At 45.1% G+C, this 22,031-nt stretch overlaps 1 protein-coding gene across 1 annotated transcript in view; it reads right to left on the bottom strand.

Moving 5' to 3' along the window:
- ANKRD33B (ankyrin repeat domain 33B) overlaps window positions 1–22,031 on the bottom strand; it is a 126,818-nt gene that overhangs the window by 38,000 nt on the left and 66,787 nt on the right. The gene's annotated exons all lie outside the window — the stretch shown is intronic.

Genomic DNA, 22,031 nt, shown 5'->3' with positions numbered 1-22,031 from the left:
AAAAAACGCTAAATAATATATATTGAAAAATATTAAATGAGCTCTAACAATTTTAAATATTATGGAAAATTATAGCCCATTGAGCCCCACTAACTACCATTTATCAATCAGTGCCACTAGTAATGTGTTGTAGTTCAGCTAGTGACCATGGTGTTCCAGATTCAGAAATGAGTTTTTACAAAATATTTTAATTCAGAAATTCTACTTCTCACAATAGATTTTGAATAGACCAAAAAAATGTATCTCTAACAGTATACAAGTCATTATATTGTAAATCAATGTGGGATTATGAAGTATAAGAGTATTCAAAAGCCACCATACAACTCATTTTTGGAAGCACAAAAAAGGCTGATATTAAAATACAAATGTGAAAGTAGAATGAATTATATTGTGAAAATAGAAAAGATTAAAGAAATGCTGTCTGTACCTTTAAGCAAAATTGTTGGAATGCTGCAATCCAGGTGTCAGGAATACAGACATTAACATAGAACAATTGCACCGTTTAAGGGCAATTGGTAAAGTATTAGCCTTAGATCCATAAGAGTTAGTAAGGAAGTAGAATATGCATGCTGTGCCCCAGGTGAATTTTACTGTTTTGCTTTCTTTATCCCTTTGTCTAATTCCCGCTCTTTTATCTGTATAAATAAGATAGTTTGTGTCTTGCATGGTGCTCACATTATCTGGGTGTTATTAGCAGAGCGCTGTGCTAATAAAACAGAGTGGTCTGACAAACTGTGAGTCCTGAGTCTAACTTTGACAATTTGGAGGTTCCACCGAGATGGCAACCGTCTTCACTGGAGCCGTGTGATTCCTGACTGTTTTTGTAGGATGTCCGTGGCAGCCAGCACCTGGGCATTTGGCCCGAGCGGTCCTCCACTAGAACGGAAAGGCGCACAGCCACAGTGAGGTCTACGCCATCGAACCTGTTGATTCCCACTCTGTTCTGGTAGGGATCTCAGGATCTGACATCAGGAATCTGGTCAGGTAATTATTTCTGTGTTTTGTCTGGACCGAGGACTGTCCTGTCTCTGTGTCTATCCGTCCTCTCTGTGGAGTGTTTGAGTCTGGGTGCCGTCTCTGTCTGGGGATCGGCCGACCAAGAGGTTCCTGTCCCCGCGGTCTGAGTGAGTGAAATCTGCACAATAGCAGCCGCACTGCACTTTGGGTAAAACCCCTGGTGTGAAAGCAAGGGCAATTGAGGCAGTAGCCTGTGGGCTCCTTTTGTGTGTTGCAGCCGGCATCACTCTGACGAACCCGAATTTCCTTCTTGTGTGATTGGCGTGTGAAGTCCTCCTGTATTGGTAACCAGACGTCTAAGTCGGGACAGTTCCCTAAATGAACACCGGCTCATTTTATGTATTTAGAATTGTCATAAACAGATAGCTAAGGGTTAATGTCTCTTTCACCTGAAACACCTGACCAGAGAACCAATCAGGAAACCGGATTTTTTCAACTTTGGGTGGAGGGAATTGTGTGTCTGAGTCTTTTGTCTGTCTGGCTGCTGTCTCTGAGCTTTGGAGAAGTAGTTCTGTTTTCTAATCTTCTGTTTCTAAGGGCTTGTCTACATCAGAAAGTTGCAGCGCTGGTGAGGGAGTTACAGCGCTGCAACTTTGAGAGTGTCCACATCTGCAGGGCATCACCAGCGCTGCAACTCCCTGTTTGCAGCGCTGGCCGTACTCCCGTTTTGTCTCGGGTGTAGAGGATCCAGCGCTGGTGATCCAGCGCTGGTAATGCAATGTAGACACTCACCAGCGCTTTTCTTGACCTCCGTGGAAGGAGGAAGCCTCTGGTAATCAAGCTGGTTTCCTTTCCCGGTTTGCTCTCTCGGTCCCGGAGCCAGCCAGCAAACCGCGGGGAAGGAGACCTGCTTGCTCGGGGTTCCGGGACCGAGAGAGCAAACCGGGAACGCCGCGGTTTGCTCTCTCGGTCCCGGAGCCAGCCAGCAAACCGCGGGGAAGGAGACCTGCTTGCTCGGGGTTCCGGGACCGAGAGAGCAAACCGGGAACGCCGCGGTTTGCTCTCTCGGTCCCGGAGCCAGCCAGCAAACCGCGGGGAAGGAGACCTGCTTGCTCGGGGTTCCGGGACCGAGAGAGCAAACCGCGGCGAAGCTGGTTTCCTTTCCCGGTTTGCTCTCTTGGTCCCGGAACCCCGAGCAAGCAGGTCTCCTTCCCCGCGGTTTGCTGGCTGGCTCCGGGACCGAGAGAGCAAACCGCGGCGTTCCCGGTTTGCTCTCTCGGTCCCGGAACCCCGAGCAAGCAGGTCTCCTTCCCCGCGGTTTGCTGGCTGGCTCCGGGACCGAGAGAGCAAACCGCGGCGTTCCCGGTTTGCTCTCTCGGTCCCGGAACCCCGAGCAAGCAGGTCTCCTTCCCCGCGGTTTGCTGGCTGGCTCCGGGACCGAGAGAGCAAACCGCGGCGTTCCCGGTTTGCTCTCTCGGTCCCGGAACCCCGAGCAAGCAGGTCTCCTTCCCCGCGGTTTGCTGGCTGGCTCCGGGACCGAGAGAGCAAACCGCGGCGTTCCCGGTTTGCTCTCTCGGTCCCGGAACCCCGAGCAAGCAGGTCTCCTTCCCTGCGGTTTGCTGGCTGGCTCCGGGACCGAGAGAGCAAACCGCGGCGAAGCTGGTTTCCTTTCCCGGTTTGCTCTCTCGGTCCCGGAACCCCCCTTGAAGCCGCCCAACAGCGCTGCAGTGTGGCCACATCTAACACCACTTGCAGCGCTGGTTGCTGTAAGTGTGGCCACTCTGCAGCGCTGGCCCTATACAGCTGTACTAATACAGCTGTAACAACCAGCGCTGCAAAATTTTAGATGTAGACATGGCCTAAGTGTAAGGACAAAGAGATCAGATAGTAAGTTATATGGTTTCTTTTCTTTGGTATTTGCATGAATATAAGTGCTGGAGTGCTTGGATTTGTATTCTTTTTGAATAAGGCTGTTTATTCAATATTCTTTTAAGCAATTGACCCTGTGTTGTATCATCTTAATACAGAGAGAACATTTGTATGTATTTTTCTTTCTTTTTTATATAAAGCTTTCTTTTAAGACCTGTTGGAGTTTTCTTTACTTCAGGGAAATTAAGTCTGTACTCACCAAGGAATTGGTGGGAGGAAGAAATCAAGGGGAGATCTGTGTGTTGGATTGCTAGCCTGATTTTGCATTTCCTCTGGGTGAAGAGGAAAGTGCTTTTGTTCCAGGATTGGAAACGGAGAGGGCAAGTCCCTCTGTTTGGATTCACAGAGCTTGTGTCTGTGTATCTCTCCAGGAGCACCTGGAGGGGGGAAGGGAAAAAGGATTATTTCCCTTTGTTGTAAGACTCAAGGGATTTGGGTCTTGGGGTCCCCAGGGAAGGTTTTTCAGAGGGACCAGAGTGCCCCAAAACACTCTAATTTTTTGGGTGGTGGCAGCAGGTACCAGGTCCAAGCTGGTAACTAAGCTTGGAGGTTTTCATGCTAACCCCCATATTTTGGACGCTAAGGTCCAAATCTGGGACTAAGGTTATGACATGGTGTAGCAGCGGTGGGATCTAGACAGAATCCAGAAGCCAGTAGGAATATTATATTTTTCTTTTCTCTGCTAAGGGCTTTTTAGCAGAGAGAAACAGTTTGGTTTTAAAAGGGAACCAGAGAGAATTTTTTTTTCTGCTCTCTCTAGCAGTTTGTGGTTTGCATGTTAAGCGAGAAGCCATTAAGAGACTGTTGAGGGTCTTTTGTCATGCAATAGCCCTCCCATTAGGAGGCAAGTACCAGCACTTATATGCATGCAAATAAAGTGGTTTTTCAGGTTTACTTAACATTGAAGATTAGCTAAAGGCACTGTTGCTAGGCAGACTTCAGGAGGCAACAGAGCCTGCAGTTCAAAAGAGAAACACCGGAGGGCACCCCAACACAAGAAAACAGGAACCATGTCTACCAGGACAAAAATGGTGGCCGAAGACCAATTCAAAGAAGCTGAACACAGGCGAGAGATGGAAAAACACAAACAGGAACTAGAAATAAAACAAAAAGAGATGGAGATAAAAGAAAAGGAAGAAAACATGAAACTGGCAGCCTTCCAAAGAGAACAGGCAGCCCAAGAGGCAGCACACAAAAGAAAACTAGAAGAAGAAGAGGTGGCCTACCGAAGGAAACAAGCAGAAGATGAGGCGGCCCACCGCCGAGACATGGAAAAACACCAAAAAGAAATGGAAAAACAACAAAAACAAATGGAAAAAGAAAATGAAGAGAAGGAAAAACAGAGAAAACATGAACTGGACTTGGCAAAAGCTGGGCTGCATGTGCCAGCCAACCCTAACAACCCGGCGCCAGTTATTGCTCCACAGCACAGGAAATTTCCCACCTACAAGGCAGGTGATGACACCGAGGCCTTCTTGGAAAATTTTGAAAGAGCCTGTCTTGGGTACAGCATCCCCGAAGACCAGTACATGGTAGAATTAAGGCCACAACTCAGTGGACCTTTAGCAGAGGTGGCAGCTGAAATGCCTAAGCGGCAAATGAATGACTATAAACTTTTTCAAACCAAGGCCAGATACAGAATGGGGATAACCCCAGACCATGCCCGTCAGCGTTTCAGAACCCAAAAGTGGAAACCAGAGGTGTCATTTCCCAAACACGCCTACTACATTGCAAAAAACTATGAGGCCTGGCTAACAGGAAACAACATTCAAACCTTGGAAGAACTGAACCTCCTCATACAAATGGAGCAGTTCTTGGATGGTGTTCCTGAAGACATCACACGGTACATACAAGATAGAAATCCCAAAGATATCGCTGAGGCGGGGGAGATTGGAGCCAAATGAATGGAACTGGCAGAAAGCAAGAAAGCTACTGTCAAGGGGAACGATTACCCCAGGGGGCACACAGACCATAAACCCTACAACCGAGGACAGCCAAGGACCCCACATACCGCCCAAGTAAAGCCACAGATACCCTACCCTTCAACCTCACCAGTCTCCAGTAACTCACCTCGGCCCAGTGACCCATCAGATGGAAGATGCTTTAAGTGTAATGAACTGGGACATATCAAGGCCAACTGTCCCAAGAACACCATGCGAGTGCAATTCATTACACCTCCATCACACCAAAGATCCCCAGGCCCAGATGCCTCTCAAATACCCTTAGAGCGAAGGGAAAATTTGAGAGTGGGCGGAAAGAAGGTTACTGCGTGGAGAGACACGGGGGCACAAGTGTCAGCTATCCACCAATCCTCCGTTGACCCCAAATTCATCAACCCAAAGGCCAAAGTTACAATTTACCCCTTCATGTCACAAGCTGTAGACTTGCCTACAGCTCAACTGCCTGTCCAGTACAAAGGCTGGTCAGGAATGTGGACTTTTGCAGTCTATGACAATTATCCTATCCCCATGCTACTGGGGGAAGACTTGGCCAACCAGGTGAGGCGGGCCAAGAGAGTGGGAATGGTTACACGTAGCCAAACCAGGCAAGCTTCCAGACCCATTCCTGTTCCTGAGCCGTCCACAGAGGCCCCGTCTGTGTTACCAGAGACCCAGACAGAGGTAGTGGACCCGGATTCCATGCCTACCACTGAAACAGCCACAGCATCTCCAGTCCCAGGCCCGGAACTGGAACAGCAACCAGCACCAGCAAGTGCAACCACATCTTCAAACTCAACGCCAGAGGGCGCCAGCGAGCCAGAACTGGCAGAAGCACACGACAGCCGTACCCAAAAGGCTCAGCCAGAGCCTGAAATACCCTCAGGTGCACCAGCGGAGAGCGGTTCACCAGCAACGGAAACAACCCCATCACCTACATCGCTTCCAGAGGGACCAAGCCCAAGTCCACAGTCTGAGGAAGAACTGGTGACCCCAGCCTCAAGGGAACAGTTCCAGGCTGAGCAGGAAGCGGATGACAGCCTTCAGAAAGCGTGGGCGGCGGCACGGAGCACCCCACCGCCTCTCAGCTCTTCTAATCGATCCCGGTTTGTTGTAGACCAAGGACTTTTATACAAGGAAATTCTTTCTGGTGGACACCGGGAAGAATGGCAGCCGCAAAAACAGTTGGTGGTTCCAACTAAGTACCGGGGGAAGCTCTTAAGCTTAGCCCATGATCATCCCAGTGGCCATGCTGGGGTGAACAGAACCAAGGACCGGTTAGGGAAGTCCTTCCACTGGGAGGGGATGGGCAAGGATGTTGCCAAGTATGTCCGGTCTTGTGAGGTATGCCAAAGAGTGGGTAAGCCTCAAGACCAGGTCAAGGCCCCTCTCCAACCACTCCCCATAATTGAGGTCCCATTTCAGCGAGTAGCTGTGGATATTCTGGGCCCTTTTCCAAAAAAGACGCCCAGAGGAAAGCAGTACGTACTGACTTTAGTGGACTTTGCTACCCGATGGCCAGAAGCAGTAGCTCTAGGCAACACCAGGGCTAACACTGTGTGCCTGGCCCTAACAGACATCTTTGCCAGGGTAGGTTGGCCCTCTGACATCCTTACAGATTCAGGGTCTAATTTCCTGGCAGGGACCATGGAAAAACTGTGGGAAACTCATGGGGTGAATCACTTGGTTGCCACCCCGTACCACCATCAAACCAATGGCCTGGTGGAAAGGTTCAATGGAACTTTGGGGGCCCTGATACGAAAATTCATCAACGAATTCTCCAATAATTGGGACCTAGTGTTGCAGCAGTTGCTGTTTGCCTACAGGGCTGTACCACATCCCAGTTTAGGGTTTTCACCATTTGAACTTGTGTATGGTCACGAGGTTAAGGGGCCATTACAGTTGGTGAAGCAGCAATGGGAGGGGTTTACACCTTCTCCAGGAACTAACATTCTGGACTTTGTAAGCAACCTACAAAGCACCCTCCAACACTCTTTAGCCCTTGCTAGAGAGAACCTAAAGGATGCTCAAGAAGAGCAAAAGGCCTGGTATAACAGACATGCCAGAAAACGTTCCTTCAAGGTAGGAGACCAGGTTATGGTCTTAAAGGCGCAACAGGCCCATAAGATGGAAGCATCATGGGAAGGGCCATTCACGGTCCAAGAGCGCCTGGGAGCTGTGAACTACCTCATAGCATTTCCCAATTCCTCACTAAAGCCTAAAGAGTACCATGTTAATTCTCTCAAGCCTTTCTATTCCAGAGACTTACAGGTTTGTCAGTTTACAGTCCAGGGAGATGATGCTGAGTGGCCTGACGGTGTCTACTATGACGGGAAAAAAGACAGTGGCGTGGAAGAGGTGAACCTCTCAACCACCCTGGAACGTCTGCAGCGGCAACAAATCAAGGAGCTGTGCACTAGCTTCGCCCCATTGTTCTCAGCCACCCCAGGACGGACTGAACGGGCATACCACTCCATTGATACAGGTAATGCTCACCCAATCAGAACCCCACCCTACCGGGTGTCTCCTCATGCCCAAGCTGCTATAGAACGGGAGATCCAGAACATGCTACAGATGGGTATAATCCGCCCATCTACCAGTGCATGGGCATCTCCAGTGGTTCTGGTACCCAAACCAGATGGGGAAATACGCTTTTGCGTGGACTACCGTAAGCTAAATGCGGTAACTCGTCCGGACAACTATCCAATGCCATGCACTGATGAGCTATTGGAGAAGTTGGGACGTGCCCAGTTCATCTCTACAATAGACTTAACCAAGGGGTACTGGCAAGTACCACTAGATGAACCTGCCAAGGAGAGGTCAGCATTCGTCACCCATGCGGGGGTGTATGAATTCAATGTCCTTCCTTTCGGCCTTCGAAATGCACCCGCCACCTTCCAGAGGCTGGTAGACGGTCTACTAGCTGGACTGGGAGAATTTGCAGTTGCCTACCTCGATGATGTGGCCATTTTTTCAGACTCCTGGCCCGAACACCTACTACACCTGGAAAAGGTCTTTGAGCGCATCAGGCAGGCAGGACTAACTGTTAAGGCCAAAAAGTGTCAAATAGGCCAAAACAGAGTGACTTACCTGGGGCACCAGGTGGGTCGAGGAACCATAAACCCCCTACAGGCCAAGGTGGATGCTATCCAAAAGTGGCCTGTCCCAAGGTCAAAGAAACAGGTCCAATCCTTCTTAGGCTTGGCCGGATACTACAGGCGATTTGTACCACACTACAGCCAAATCGCTGCCCCATTGACCGACCTGACCAAAAAGACCCAGCCAAATGCAGTTAAGTGGACTGATGAGTGTCAAAAGGCCTTTACCCAACTTAAGGCAACACTCATGTCTGACCCTGTACTCAGGGCCCCGGATTTTGACAAGCCATTCCTAGTAACCACAGATGCATCTGAGCGTGGTATAGGAGCAGTGCTCATGCAGGAAGCAACAGATCACAACTTCCATCCTGTCGTGTTCCTCAGCAAGAAACTGTCTGAGAGGGAAAGTCACTGGTCAGTCAGTGAAAAGGAATGCTATGCCATTGTGTACGCCCTGGAAAAGCTATGCCCATATGTTTGGGGACGGCGGTTCCAACTACAAACTGACCATGCTGCACTAAAGTGGCTTCATACTGCCAAGGGGAACAACAAGAAACTTCTTCGTTGGAGTTTAGCTCTCCAAGATTTTGATTTTGAAATTCAACACATCACAGGAGCTTCTAACAAAGTTGCTGATGCACTCTCCCGTGAGAGTTTCCCAGAATCCAGTAGTTAAAAAGTGTTCTTAAAATGTAAAAGTCTGTTAGTTATATACTTAGTGGTATATGTAAAGGTGCATGTGTTGTATTACCCTGGTTATTTTCAAGTTCTAGAAGGAAATTGCCGCCAGTGAGCTTCCCCACTGTCTGCAATTTGGGGGGCGTGTCATAAACAGATAGCTAAGGGTTAATGTCTCTTTCACCTGAAACACCTGACCAGAGAACCAATCAGGAAACCGGATTTTTTCAACTTTGGGTGGAGGGAATTGTGTGTCTGAGTCTTTTGTCTGTCTGGCTGCTGTCTCTGAGCTTTGGAGAAGTAGTTCTGTTTTCTAATCTTCTGTTTCTAAGTGTAAGGACAAAGAGATCAGATAGTAAGTTATATGGTTTCTTTTCTTTGGTATTTGCATGAATATAAGTGCTGGAGTGCTTGGATTTGTATTCTTTTTGAATAAGGCTGTTTATTCAATATTCTTTTAAGCAATTGACCCTGTGTTGTATCATCTTAATACAGAGAGAACATTTGTATGTATTTTTCTTTCTTTTTTATATAAAGCTTTCTTTTAAGACCTGTTGGAGTTTTCTTTACTTCAGGGAAATTAAGTCTGTACTCACCAAGGAATTGGTGGGAGGAAGAAATCAAGGGGAGATCTGTGTGTTGGATTGCTAGCCTGATTTTGCATTTCCTCTGGGTGAAGAGGAAAGTGCTTTTGTTCCAGGATTGGAAACGGAGAGGGCAAGTCCCTCTGTTTGGATTCACAGAGCTTGTGTCTGTGTATCTCTCCAGGAGCACCTGGAGGGGGGAAGGGAAAAAGGATTATTTCCCTTTGTTGTAAGACTCAAGGGATTTGGGTCTTGGGGTCCCCAGGGAAGGTTTTTCAGAGGGACCAGAGTGCCCCAAAACACTCTAATTTTTTGGGTGATGGCAGCAGGTACCAGGTCCAAGCTGGTAACTAAGCTTGGAGGTTTTCATGCTAACCCCCATATTTTGGACGCTAAGGTCCAAATCTGGGACTAAGGTTATGATAAGAATGGGTCCGGACTCCTGTAAATTTTCTGGAAATATGGTCTAGGCTAACTCAGGGGGATCCCAAAACTCAGTGGCCACTGTTAAAATCTTGGAACAAAGACTGAGTGGACGTCTTAAAAGACAAACTCGGCCAACTTAAAACTAAATTGGCTAAAGGAGAGGTTAATTGTTTCATGCAGTGGTGGGAAGAGGCAAATCGTAGGTGGACAAAATCAACTCGCCTCTCTCAAATATTCAAATAATAAGTTAAAAGCTTTATTAAAAGCCTCCTCTCCCACCACCAGACTGAGCGCTCCTCTTTACCCCATTCTCCAAACCCCGGATCAATCCAAGCCCCTTCATACTCCCATCTCATTGTAAAAAGGACAAAAAGCCCCTTGTTCTGTTCCCCTTTGTTATCTGCCTCAAAAACTGATTCTTTAGTGTTCCACTACCAATTCAGCAAGGAGGGTGGGCTCCTCAACTAGCCCCCACCCTTCCTGGTCCCTTTCCTTGAACATTTCTTTCAAAATTGTGAAATGACCACAATAGCACTCTCAAACGGTTCATTGAAAAAAGCAGGATTGGGCCCAGACAAGCAGGCAAGCAACAGATAAACAAACTGAAAAACAGGTTGAAAGCCCTAAGGGAACAGTGTCAGGAGTAAGAAAAGCAATAAGTGCAGGCATGAACCCCTGGAACAATACTTAAAATGGTGAAATCTGAGGTGATAAAGGTGTCATTTTGAGACATAAACAAGTGATTTAAGAAAAGAGAGTGAAAAGTTAACTCTACAGAGGCTGAAGAGAATTAAGCAGTTAAACTTTGTGGAAAATGTTAAAAAGGACCATGTTAAAGAGAAAGAATTCTTGGTTTCTTTGCAGCCATTCTGAAGGGAAAATGGGCCCTTTTTCCAGAAGAGTGCCTGTAAATAATCTAAATATATATACAGCCATGTAAAAACAAAGCAGTGTAAAGGAATGTTAAGGAAAAGAAAATGTGTATGTATCTATTTGTCTGTGAAAATATGTAAAGTTCTAAGAATCTAAACCAGCACATCTGGTTTGTAAAACTCCTGTTTTGTAGGTGTAAGATAAATTGATTTTGTTTTTGTTTTTAATGCCACTACAAATTCATTTGACTCTTTAATTCAAAGTCGCAAAACTGACAGACCTTTTTGCAAGACACAGGTAATTAGTGTTGTTTGGCTTTGGGATTTAGCATTTAACCCTTAAGGGGTAACTTGATTTTTTACAAAATTAAAATGTTTTTAAATAAAGACCAAGTCATGGCTGCAATAGGGCAGTCAAAATCAGGAGAATAGGTAGAGATTCTGGAGTCTTTTTGTTTGTTTGTTTGTTTTTTGGTAACAATAGCAGATAAGAGCTGTAACGAAAGAATAAGAAATTAACAGTGACCCTCTGAAGCAACAGCAGAGGTGAGGTGCACAAAACAAAAAAAAGCAGTGTTAAAAACACTGAGCCTTAAAATGGCTCTGTGTAATCAGATTGTCACTTTGATGAGGGTAAATGAAAACTTTGTAAGAACAAAAGAAACAGTTCCACCTTATGTAAAAATTAATATGGCTAATGTTTTTAAAAAGTTATAGTATAGAAAGAATGTGCATTTCCCCTAGGACATGTGCAGTGTATATTGTAGAAAGGGGTAAAAAAAATGCAAATGAAACGTGCTGCTGAATTAAAATCCTATCAGGGCTCCAAAAAGAGCCGCAATAGGCTGTGTTTTCTTTTTCAGATCCCTGTGTGTTAAGACAGTCTCTGAGCTCTGCTGATGGCTTTGAATCCAAAAGCCAAGCCTGTGTTGATGCAAATTACCTAATTGATAAAGAAAGGTGAGAACTGCAGCACAAAAGAAGCTGCAAATAAAGACCATACCTGGTCAGCAAACAAATTGCCTACATAAAAGGCATGGTACAACAAGATACCTTTAGCAGATTTGATGCTAATGTTATTGTTAATATTAAACATTAAAATAACTTTAATGTTAGTAAGTACTCTTGTAACAACTTGTAGTGTGTATGGTTTTTGGAAAAATCCTTTAAAGTAATATGGTAATGATGCTTCTCAGCTATTACCTGTGAATGAATTAAAGCTCAACACAGCAGGAAAAACATTACAAACTTGGTCTGCTATATAAGAGGAAAAACGTGAGGTACACCACCTCATGAATTTAATAACTAAACAATGGAATAATTTCCGCATAACCCTTAAAAAGTAGAACCCATTAAAACCTGGCCTGCCTTTAGAACAAAAAACACAAGAAAATATGGAGGTAATTCCTCTGTTTTGCCTGCAATCAGCAAAGGTATTTGTAAAAGAAAGGAATCTTTTAAGTAATAATCAATGCCACCCCAAAAGGGGTATAAAAATGTTATTTTGGTCTTTCAGATAATCCAAAGTACTGTATATTGGGCTATGTGTATGTGTTAATTCTTGGGGAAAAGTGTTTAAAAAGTGTTAGCAACCCACCAGAAGACAAATGTAAATGTACTGTAAGTACTGTGTTTACCAATAATCACACTTACTATTTGCTACAACAACAACAACAACAAAAGAGTCTCAGCTTACTGTAAGCACTGATTTAGTTGAGTTCTCTATCAATCTTGGCATTAAATGGCAAACAATTACCAATCATCTGTTAAAAAGTAAAAAGATAACATAGTTCCTAAAAAAAAAAAAATGTGGAAAACTGGACCATTCATAATATACACGCAAACAGGAACATGTTAAGAATTGCCACTGCAGAAAAACATAACAGCTTACCATTGGTATAACATATTTTCTGGATGGTCTCCCACAACTACTGGCATACTAATGTTACTATCCCTAATTGTTTTTGGTTTTAAATTGTATGTGTTTAATTGAAATGTTTAAAATGTGCTGGTGGATAAAACAAGTGTGTGCAAAGCTAAAGCCACAGGCCCAAATCACCTCCCAGTATTTTCTGTTATGTGGACTAAATAAGAAGTGACACTGGCGATTAATAATCTTAGTGTCAAAAGGGGGATATGTAGGAGCAGGATTTTATAATGTCCCATAAGAATTTAAGTATAATTTGATTTCATCCTGCTAGCCACTTTTTTTAAATAGCAGAAAGAAGTGACCCCCTGGGACTATAAGATTCTGTTTTCCCATATGTATTATAAATTGGGCCCTCTCTTAACTCTTTGTTTTAAGATTTAGTTAGTAAGAGACAGGATTCTCTATTGTGTCTATGTTAAGTAAATTAGAGAAACATTGAAGGCCTGGGTCTCAATGTAAATTGTCTTGGTTATTAATTGTAAAACTTAGCAAGGTTTAATTTGCAATGCTTTTTTGCTCAATATAAAATACTACTGTTTGTATTCTCAATCTATTTGTGTGAATGAGGAATGTATGCATCAGGAAAAGATAAAGGTGTGAAGGCCACTGTTATAGCCAGAGTCAAGGAAGAAGTAGTAAAGAGACTTAAAGAATATCAAAGAATCACCAGGCACTGCTTACTACCCCGACGGCTGTTAAACTGGCATCTCAGAGTGGATACATGCTTCGCAGTGTAAGAATGCACCGCCCCCAGTGAACCAATCATCACCTCAGGACCACGCAGAGTCAATTTTGACTCCAAAAGAAGACGTAAAGGAACAGCCTGCAATACCTTGCAATCTACGCTCTCGTAAGGGTTGCCGGAAGCAGACGACTACATAAAGCAAGGCCCAAGAAGAAGCAGTAGTGAGCCTAGCGCCTGCTGCCTGGTGGACATAAAACTGTGACTGCAGTTCCCTCAGTTGAGGTTGTCAGAACCAGAAGGGCCCTGCCTCCAACATGCGCCTCTGGTGGTGCCTGTTCCTCAACTGCTGGTGTCTTAAGGTCTGGGGAGTCCACAATGACAATTCTTTTATCCAGCAGCAAGTGTGGATAGCTCAAACCCTTATTATTTCTAAATGCTAGGTCTGCAGCCACATTCCAGCCCACTCTCAAACGGGTGTTCCTGTTCTGGGTATCCCACTCAATTCCCCAGACCTCACTGGAGGACCTTGTCCGTTTAACACAATATGGAACAGTAATGACACCTGGGAAGAGGCTATTGGCAGATCCTTTATCCCACTTGGGGGAGTAATACACCAGGCAAAAAGGCTCCTAAGGTTAGAAGTAGTAGTTAAAATAATGGCAAATAAAACCAGAGAAAGTTTAAGAGCCCTGGCCAAAGAAACAGGGGTGATCCGACAGGTGGCCCTCCATAACTGTCAGGCACTGGACATAGTGCTGGTGGCCAAAGGAGGGACCTGTGCTCTCATTAGAAAACAATGTTGTCTGTTTATACCTGACGATACCAATGAGGTAATAGATCGCACTAGCTACTTAGAACAAATTGCATATCTTCCCCAAGTAGAGCCGAGTTCTTTATGGAAGCAGCTAAGTAACCTGTTCAATTTATCTGGCATAGGAAACTGGTTGTTTCAGGGAGCCCTAATTATCCTGTTTGGAAACTTAGTGATTTTTGTATGCTTTCAGTTAATCTCCTGTTGTATCCAGAATTGTGTCACCCAGGTGACTGCCCCAAAATAGAGTGCTAATATGATGATTTTGAATATCGCTGATGAACAAAGAGATAACGAACGGTTAATTTGTGGAACCCAGTAATTGTTGGTCATGGCGTGTGCTTGACCAAAAGGAGGGATTGTGAAAGTAGAATGAATTATATTGTGAAAATAGAAAAGATTAAAGAAATGCTGTCTGTACCTTTAAGCAAAATTGTTGGAATGCTGCAATCCAGGTGTCAGGAATACAGACATTAACATAAAACAATTGCACCATTTAAGGGCAATTGGTAAAGTATTAGCCTTAGATCGATAAGCGTTAGTAAGGAAGTAGAATATGCATGCTGTGCCCCAAGTGAACTTTACTGTTTTGCTTTCTTTGTCCCTTTGTCTAATTCCCGCTCTTTTATCTGTATAAATAAGATAGTTTGTGTCTTGCATGGTGCTCACATTATCTGAGTGTTATTAGCAGAGCGCTGTGCTAATAAAACAGAGTGGTCTGACAAACTGTGAGTCCTGAGTCTAACTTTGACACAGACTAGTATGCTACTAGAACACTAATGTTCTGACGTAAATTTGGGAAATTCAGATTTAAGGCACCCATGGCATACTGATTTCTGTGCCTTATACATATGTTTTATGGTGGAACACAAAAACTTTTCTTATATTTATTGCACATCAAATAAGCCAGGCATAATATTGTACTACTAGGCAAAAATTATTTAACAAATGCGGCTTAATGATATACAGGTCTAGAAATTTTTTTATACTAATTATGATAAACTATCAGATTATATTATATATCAAGATGAACACAAGAAGTTCCCAGACCACTGGGTGATTTTACATTTAGTCATTTGAAAAGCAAATATCTGTCCTATGGGTAGTTTTATTTTAAGTTCATAATATCTATGGTCAATTTTAAATATTTCAGCTATCACTGGCAATCCCACATCCTAATACTGTGAATAAAATAAATCAGTTTTTCTAGGAAAAAAATCACTCTTTAATGTTCTTAATAACAACTAAAAGCTCAGTAAAATCTCCAGGACAAAGAAAAAACAGTATATGAATATCAAAATACTCTAGCCATTGATTAAATGGAACCAGAGTACTTAATCCTCAACATCTCATTTGACCATTAGAATTAAAACCATTATCTCATGTTTTCAGGGTTACTTGTGTAACCCAGTACATAAGCATCCACAGTGCTCTGATAAATATACAAAATAAGGCAGCAACAAGTAAAATAACTTCAGTGTTTAGTGAGAGTCCATGGGTTTTCCCCACTGCCTATACATTGTTCTTAAATGCTGACTGTGATCTAAACACATCAATTAACTTCTCAGAAGACAGAGGCAAAGAATAAGGAGACAAAATTAATCCTTTCTACTCTGCTCTCTCTGCCTAGCCAGAACATGCGGACATGCAGAATTCAACTTGACCACCAACTTACAGGGGGAAATAAGAAGCCCATTGGTGAAAGAACTTTAAACCTAATAAAGTGCAAACACAAACCTCCCCGAAATTTTTTCAGTTCAAAAGGTCCAAATGACCCCATTTGACTCCTGCTTGGTCCTTATTTAATCAGAGAAGTGGTGTCTGCTGTTAATAGTAGCAGGGACCTTCACATACTCCAGCCTGTCCACCATGTGCACAAGGCCAAGAGAGAACCCCCTTCTAGCCACTATTGTGGCTACAACCCCTTAGGGCTTGGCTACACTGGAGAGTTGCAGTGCTGGTGATGGGGTTACAGCACTGCAACTCACTCTGTGTCCACAATTGCAAAGCACAGCCAGCACTGCAACTCCCTGGCTGCAGCGCTGGCTGTACACCTGGTCTGCTTGGGGTGTAGCGATTCCAGCGCTGGTGATGCAGCACTGGTCATCAAGTGTGGCCACCAAAAGCGCTTTTATTGGCCTCCAGGGTATTAGGAGGTATCCCAGCATACCTTTTCAGCCACTCTGCTCATCGTTTAGCACTCCACTGCCCTGGTCTCAGGTGACCCGCCCTTTAAATGCCCCAGGAATTTTAAAAATCCCCTTCCTGTTTGCTCAGCCAGGTGTGGAGTGCAATCAATCAATCAATCAATCAATCAGTGACCATGCCTCCACGCCCCAAACGAGCCCCAGCATGGAACACTTCTGAGCTGCAGGACCTCATCACTGTTTGGGGAGAGGAAGCTGTGTAGTCACAGCTGTGCTCCAGCCATAGAAATTATGATACCTATGGACAGATATCAAAGTCCTTGCAGCGAAGGGGCCATGAACAGGACGCGTTGCAGTGCAGGGTTAAAGTAAAGAAGCTGTGGAGTGCCTATTGCAAAGCCCGTGAGGGAAACCGCCGCTCAGGAGCTGCCCCCATGACCTGCCGTTTTTACAAGGAGCTGGATGCCATACTTGGGTGTGACCCCACTGCCAATCCGAGGACAACGATGGAGAGTTCAGAGCAGGGAGAAGTGGGGGAGGGTGTAGAGGAAGCCGAGAGTGAGGCTACTGGGGTGGAGGGAGACACCCCAGAGTCCCAGGAGGCATGCAGCCAGGAGCTCTTCTCAAGCTAGGAGGAAGCTAGCCAGTCGCAGCAGCTGGAACTTGTTGGTGAAGAAGAAGCAGAGGAGCGGGTTCCTGGTAAGCAGCTTTTATTTTAAGGATGGAAATGTTTTGGGAGAGGAGGAGGAGGAGGAGGAGGAGGGGGAGGGGGTTTATGGCTGCATGCATGCATGCCTAGATGTGGAATAGCCCATTGATTTGGTCTATCACGTCTCTGTAATCGGCCTTGGTAATCTCTTCAAAAGTTTCAGCCAGAGCGTGGGCAATGTGCTTGCGCCAGTTTATAGGGAGAGCCACCGTGGTCCTTGTCCCAGTCAGGCTAATGCGTCCGCACCACTGTGCTGCAAGGGGTGGGGGACCATTGCTGCACACAGGCTAGCTGCATAGGGACCAGGGTGGAATCCACATTGCTGTAGAAGACCCTCCCTCTCTTCCCAGGTAACACGCAGCAGTGATATATCTGGCAGTAGGAAATCCTGTTGAAAATGTAGGGATAGTGTTCAGTGCAGGTCCCCCCCAGCTGCTCTCTGCTTTCCCCAATGTACAGAAACCCCAGTGAGCCCTGACACAAGCAACTCCCCTTCCCAGAGGAGTAACTGCTGTGGCAATTGTGGGGGGGGTGTTCAGTGCACTTTCCCCACAGCTGCTCTCTGCTTTCCCCAATGCACAGAAACCCCAGTGAGTCCTGACTCCAGCAGCTCCCCTTCCCAGGTGAGTCGCGGCAGAAACACTCACCCCATTACTCACCATGTCTTCGCTGCTGTGGCCTCTCTGTGCTATGTTTGCTATGTGTAAATGATGCTACAAATAGTCTACAAACTCCTTCACTGTCATAATAAACAATGTAGCCTCTGTATTAAATGTTTCTATTTCTGTTTTTTTAAGTGTCCTTGAATCCTCCGGCCCTATCACAGCCTTCTCAAAGACTACAGAACTTGAGGCGCAAGCCAAGGAAAAGCAAAGAAGATTTGGTGAAAGCAGTTATGAATCAGTATGCCAGAGAAAATAAGAGGCTGCAGGACTGGAGAAAGAAAATGCATGAGTGGAGGGAAACACAAAGCAGGAGAAAGGAATTGGCTACCAAGAAAAGCACAAAGCAGCTGATAAGCCTCCTGGCGCGCCAAATGGACTGTATGCAGTCTCTCGTAGCCATGCAGGCAGGTCAGTACCGTGCTAACCACCTCCCCACCAAAAGCTCTCTCCCTTGTTCCCCAGTGTTTGCTCAAAACACCTTTCTCCGGCCTGGTTCCTACCACCACCAGCTGTCCCCAACACCTGTACTTTCACCTACCAGCCCTGAGAACTACAACCCTTACCCTATGCACTCAACCCCCATCACCATGCAGCATATTAATCCTGAAGTGCAGCAGGCATTGCAGAGCAATCCAGGCAGGACATATTCAAACCTTTGAATGTACAGTCCACCACCATACCCCCCTGCCCTTTTATGTACTGTATTTTGAATAAATGATTTCTTGGCTTTTAAAACATTTTTTATTATTGCAGAAAGTGAGAAATACTGTACCCCAAGGGAAAAACAGGCACAGCAAATCATTGTAACCACTGCACTTCACACCCGTTCAAGGCACCAAACATTACTGCTGCCTTTCAGCCTCAAATTGCTCCCTTAAGGCTTCCCTAATCCTTGAAGCCCTGTGCTGGGCCTCTCTAGTAGCCCTGCTCTCTGGCTGTGCAAATTCAGCCTCTAGGCGTCGAATCTCGGAGGTCCATTCCTCACTGAATGTTTCACCCTTCCCTTCACAAATATTATGGAGGGTACAGCACGCGGATATAACAGCGGTGATGCTGCTTTCCCCCAAATCTAGCTTCCCATAAAGACACCTCCAGCGTCCTTTAAAACGGCCGAAAGCACACTCCACAGTCATTCTGCACCGGCTCAGCCTGTAGTTGAACTGGTCCTTGCTCCTGTCAAGCTTCCCTGTATATGGTTTCATGAGCCATGGCATTAAGGGGTAAGCAGGGTCTCCAAGGATCACAATGGGCATTTTTGACGTCCCCTACTGTGATCTTGCGGTCTGGGAAAAAAGTCCTGGCCTGCAGCTTCCTGAACAGGGCACTGTTCCAAAAGATGCGTGCATCATGCACCTTTCCAGGCCATCCTGAGTAAATGTCAGTGAAATGCCCACGGTGATCCACAAGCGCTTGGAGAACCACAGAGAAATACCCCTTGCGATTAATGTACTCGGATGCCAGGTGGGGTGGGGCCAGAATAGGAATTTGCGTCCCATCTATCGCCCCTCCACAGTTAGGGAAACCCATTTATGCAAAGCCATCCACAATGTCCTGCACGTTCCCCAGAGTCACGGTTTTTCTTAGCAGGGTGCGATTAATGGCCGTGCAAACTTGCCTCAACACTATTCCAATGGTCGACTTTTCCACTCCAAACTGGTTCGCGACTGATCGGTAGCCGTCTAGAGTTGCCAGCTTCCAGATTGCAATAGCCACCCACTTCTCCACTGGCAGGGCAGCTCTCAATCTCGTGTCCTTGCGCCGCAGGGTGGGGGCGAGCTCCTCACACAGTCCCATGAAAGTGGCTTTTCTCATCCGAAAGTTCTGCAGCCACTGCTCGTCATCCCAGACTTGCAGGACGATGTGATCCCACCACTCAGTGCTTGTTTCCTGAGCCCAAAGGCAGCGTTCCACGGTGCTGAGCACATCCGTTACTGCCACAAGCAATTTAGTGTCTTGTGCGTCAGGCGAATCAATATCATCGTCTGACTCCTCACTGTCACTTTGGAGCTGAAGGAATAGCTCAACTGCCAAACGTGATGTGCTGGCAACATTCATCAGCAAGGTCCTCAGCAGCTCGGGCTCCATTTGTAACAGAAATCGCGCTGCAGACTCACAATGATGCCAAACTGCTTGGAATGTGTAGCGAAGCACCATGGGGCGTTGGGACAGGAAGCGGAATGACCCGCACCCTTCCGTCCCCTTCCCACAACCCACGGCGCCAAAATGGGATGAGGTGCTCTGTGGGATAGCTGCCCACAATGCACCACTCCCAACAGCGTTGCAAATGCTGCAAATGTGGTAGCGCTGGTAGCTGTCAGTGTGGCCACACTGCAGCGCTGTCCCTACACAGCTGTACGAACACAGCTGTAACTCCCAGCGCTGCACAAATGTAAGTGTAGCCATACCCTGTGTCACATTTAAAGCAGAGTAATGGGGAGGAGTAAGCCCATCAGAATCCGACCCTTAGGTTTTTTTTCTTTTCTTGGGAAAATTAAAACAGCAGCAAGGGCACAACATGGTTTGGGAAAGATGTTTATTGAATCGATATGAAACACCAAAGTTACACATTTCTTGCAGCCATGGGATTGATAAGCTTGTAAAGGAAAGACCTCGGCAGAAACCATCTCTACTCTTTTTTGTTAAGGAAAATAATGGACCAGATGTCTAGCTGGTGTAAATTGGCATAGCTCCACTGAAATTAATAAAGCTGTGCCAATTTACATCAGTTTAAGATCTAGTCCATTGAATGCACCAACGGAGAAGAAGCTGTGATTCACAGGTGTGTCTCTGAGTCACAATGGCTCTCCAGGCTACTCCTGAGGTGATGCGCTTTACACACCACTCCTTGCTCAGGGACATGCCTAAACTGACAATAAAGCCATTAGCAAATACAGAAGACAGTTGATCACTTCTGGGCTTAGTTTACTCAGCCTACTCCTACCACAGTACCACTACTGTTAATAATCCTGTCCTAGCCAATCCCATTACCTTTCTAAATTACTCTTACCTCAGCCCTCTAGTCTGCGCAACTGATGTAGTACTGACACACTGAGCGTCCTCTGCCAAGCTATTTTGTCATTACAATCACCATACAGACCACAATATTTCTCAACTGCACCTTTGAATAAGACTGTTATACTGATTTCTGTTTTACACAATTCACCTCACCCCCAATATTTAACAAAGCTCAGCACTCCTTGATAAAGAGCATTTCAATTTCCTTCCAGTTAACATGCAATACTTCAAAAGATTCCTTTGAAACTGGATAGGGGATCTTGTTAAGTGAAAGCATCCTTGTTTGCATACAATTTCAAGTAACACTATCAGAAGACATTCATTTTCCAGGTGGGACTGCCTCGGCTAATTGAAATCTTACTGCAATTTAATCATTCTGACTCCCTGTAGGTATGTGCATTCCCTTTGCCTAAATGATTGGTCCTGAGACATAATGCAACTGCTTTTGGTCACACTCTTATTAACATTACTCTATTTCTTTAATAATTTCACTTCCTGTCAAATGCTCAGGACTTAAATTGCCTCAGCTTTAAAAGTCTGCAGATGAAAAACATAGTCTGATCATATGGAAAAAGTAAAATATTAATGGTATCAGCAAAATAAGTGTAAGAAAGTTATAGGAATATAGGGTTCTTCAAGAAAAGATAGACTGTTTTATTTGAGAAGAAAATAATTTTAAATTCAATGGTATTTTCAGCATGCCCTGACAACAATACAATGTAGTTCTGCTTTTCAGTGGGTAAACCATTGACTGCTTCAATCACTATTTGGAGTATCAATACTGTAATGAATTCAGAAACTTGTTAGTGTACTTCAGAAAAGCCATTGCTCATCTCCTAAGCTTGCTTCTTGCTTTCTATGCAAAAAAAAGAGAGAAAACACTGACCCTTTCATTTGGGGGAAGATTGCTGCATTACAGCATTTGAGACTTTCTTCTTGTTTTGAAAGGCTTCTAGGCAAGGTTTCTTTGTGAGCCAAAGCATCACTTATTAGAGTTCAGATACAGGTTTGGCGAAATCTTGCCAGTTTATTTATAAAGGTTAATATTTCACGTGCCTCTTTTATGGTTTCCAGAGAATTTACTGACCAATTAATCTAGAAAAGAATTTCTCCAAACCCTGAACCGTTGCTTCATGTCTTTCTTTTTCAAGGGTTTCTGCAGTGAAGCATGTGACTGACGCCAAAGCTGTTGTCACGATTGAGTTCTAATGCGGTGCCCTGGACCCAATCAGATCAGTGTCCCTTTGTGCTAGGAGTCACTGCACAAACATGCAGAAAGACATCGTTCTGCTTCCAAAAAACTTACAATCTAAGTGGAGAGGTAGGGCACACACACAGGAGGACCAAACTATGCTGTAAAGTGACAGGGAGAAATTACTCCAACAAGAGCTGCAGAGAATGGAAAGCCACTTTTATTGAAGACCTACACCCAGGGAAAGGAACTAAATAACACACATACACAACAATATTGAGCAATGTAATCAAATAGCAACAACTGTCTCATTAAAGTGAGTTTATTTTCATCTAGTCTTCTTACCACCATCCTAATATTATTTTCATATAGCTCTCTATTTGGTGTGGGATCTGG

Source organism: Gopherus evgoodei, chromosome 2, assembly GCF_007399415.2.
Source record: "Gopherus evgoodei ecotype Sinaloan lineage chromosome 2, rGopEvg1_v1.p, whole genome shotgun sequence".
NCBI lineage: Eukaryota > Metazoa > Chordata > Testudines > Testudinidae > Gopherus > Gopherus evgoodei.
This window is presented reverse-complemented; position numbering and strand designations above follow the sequence as displayed.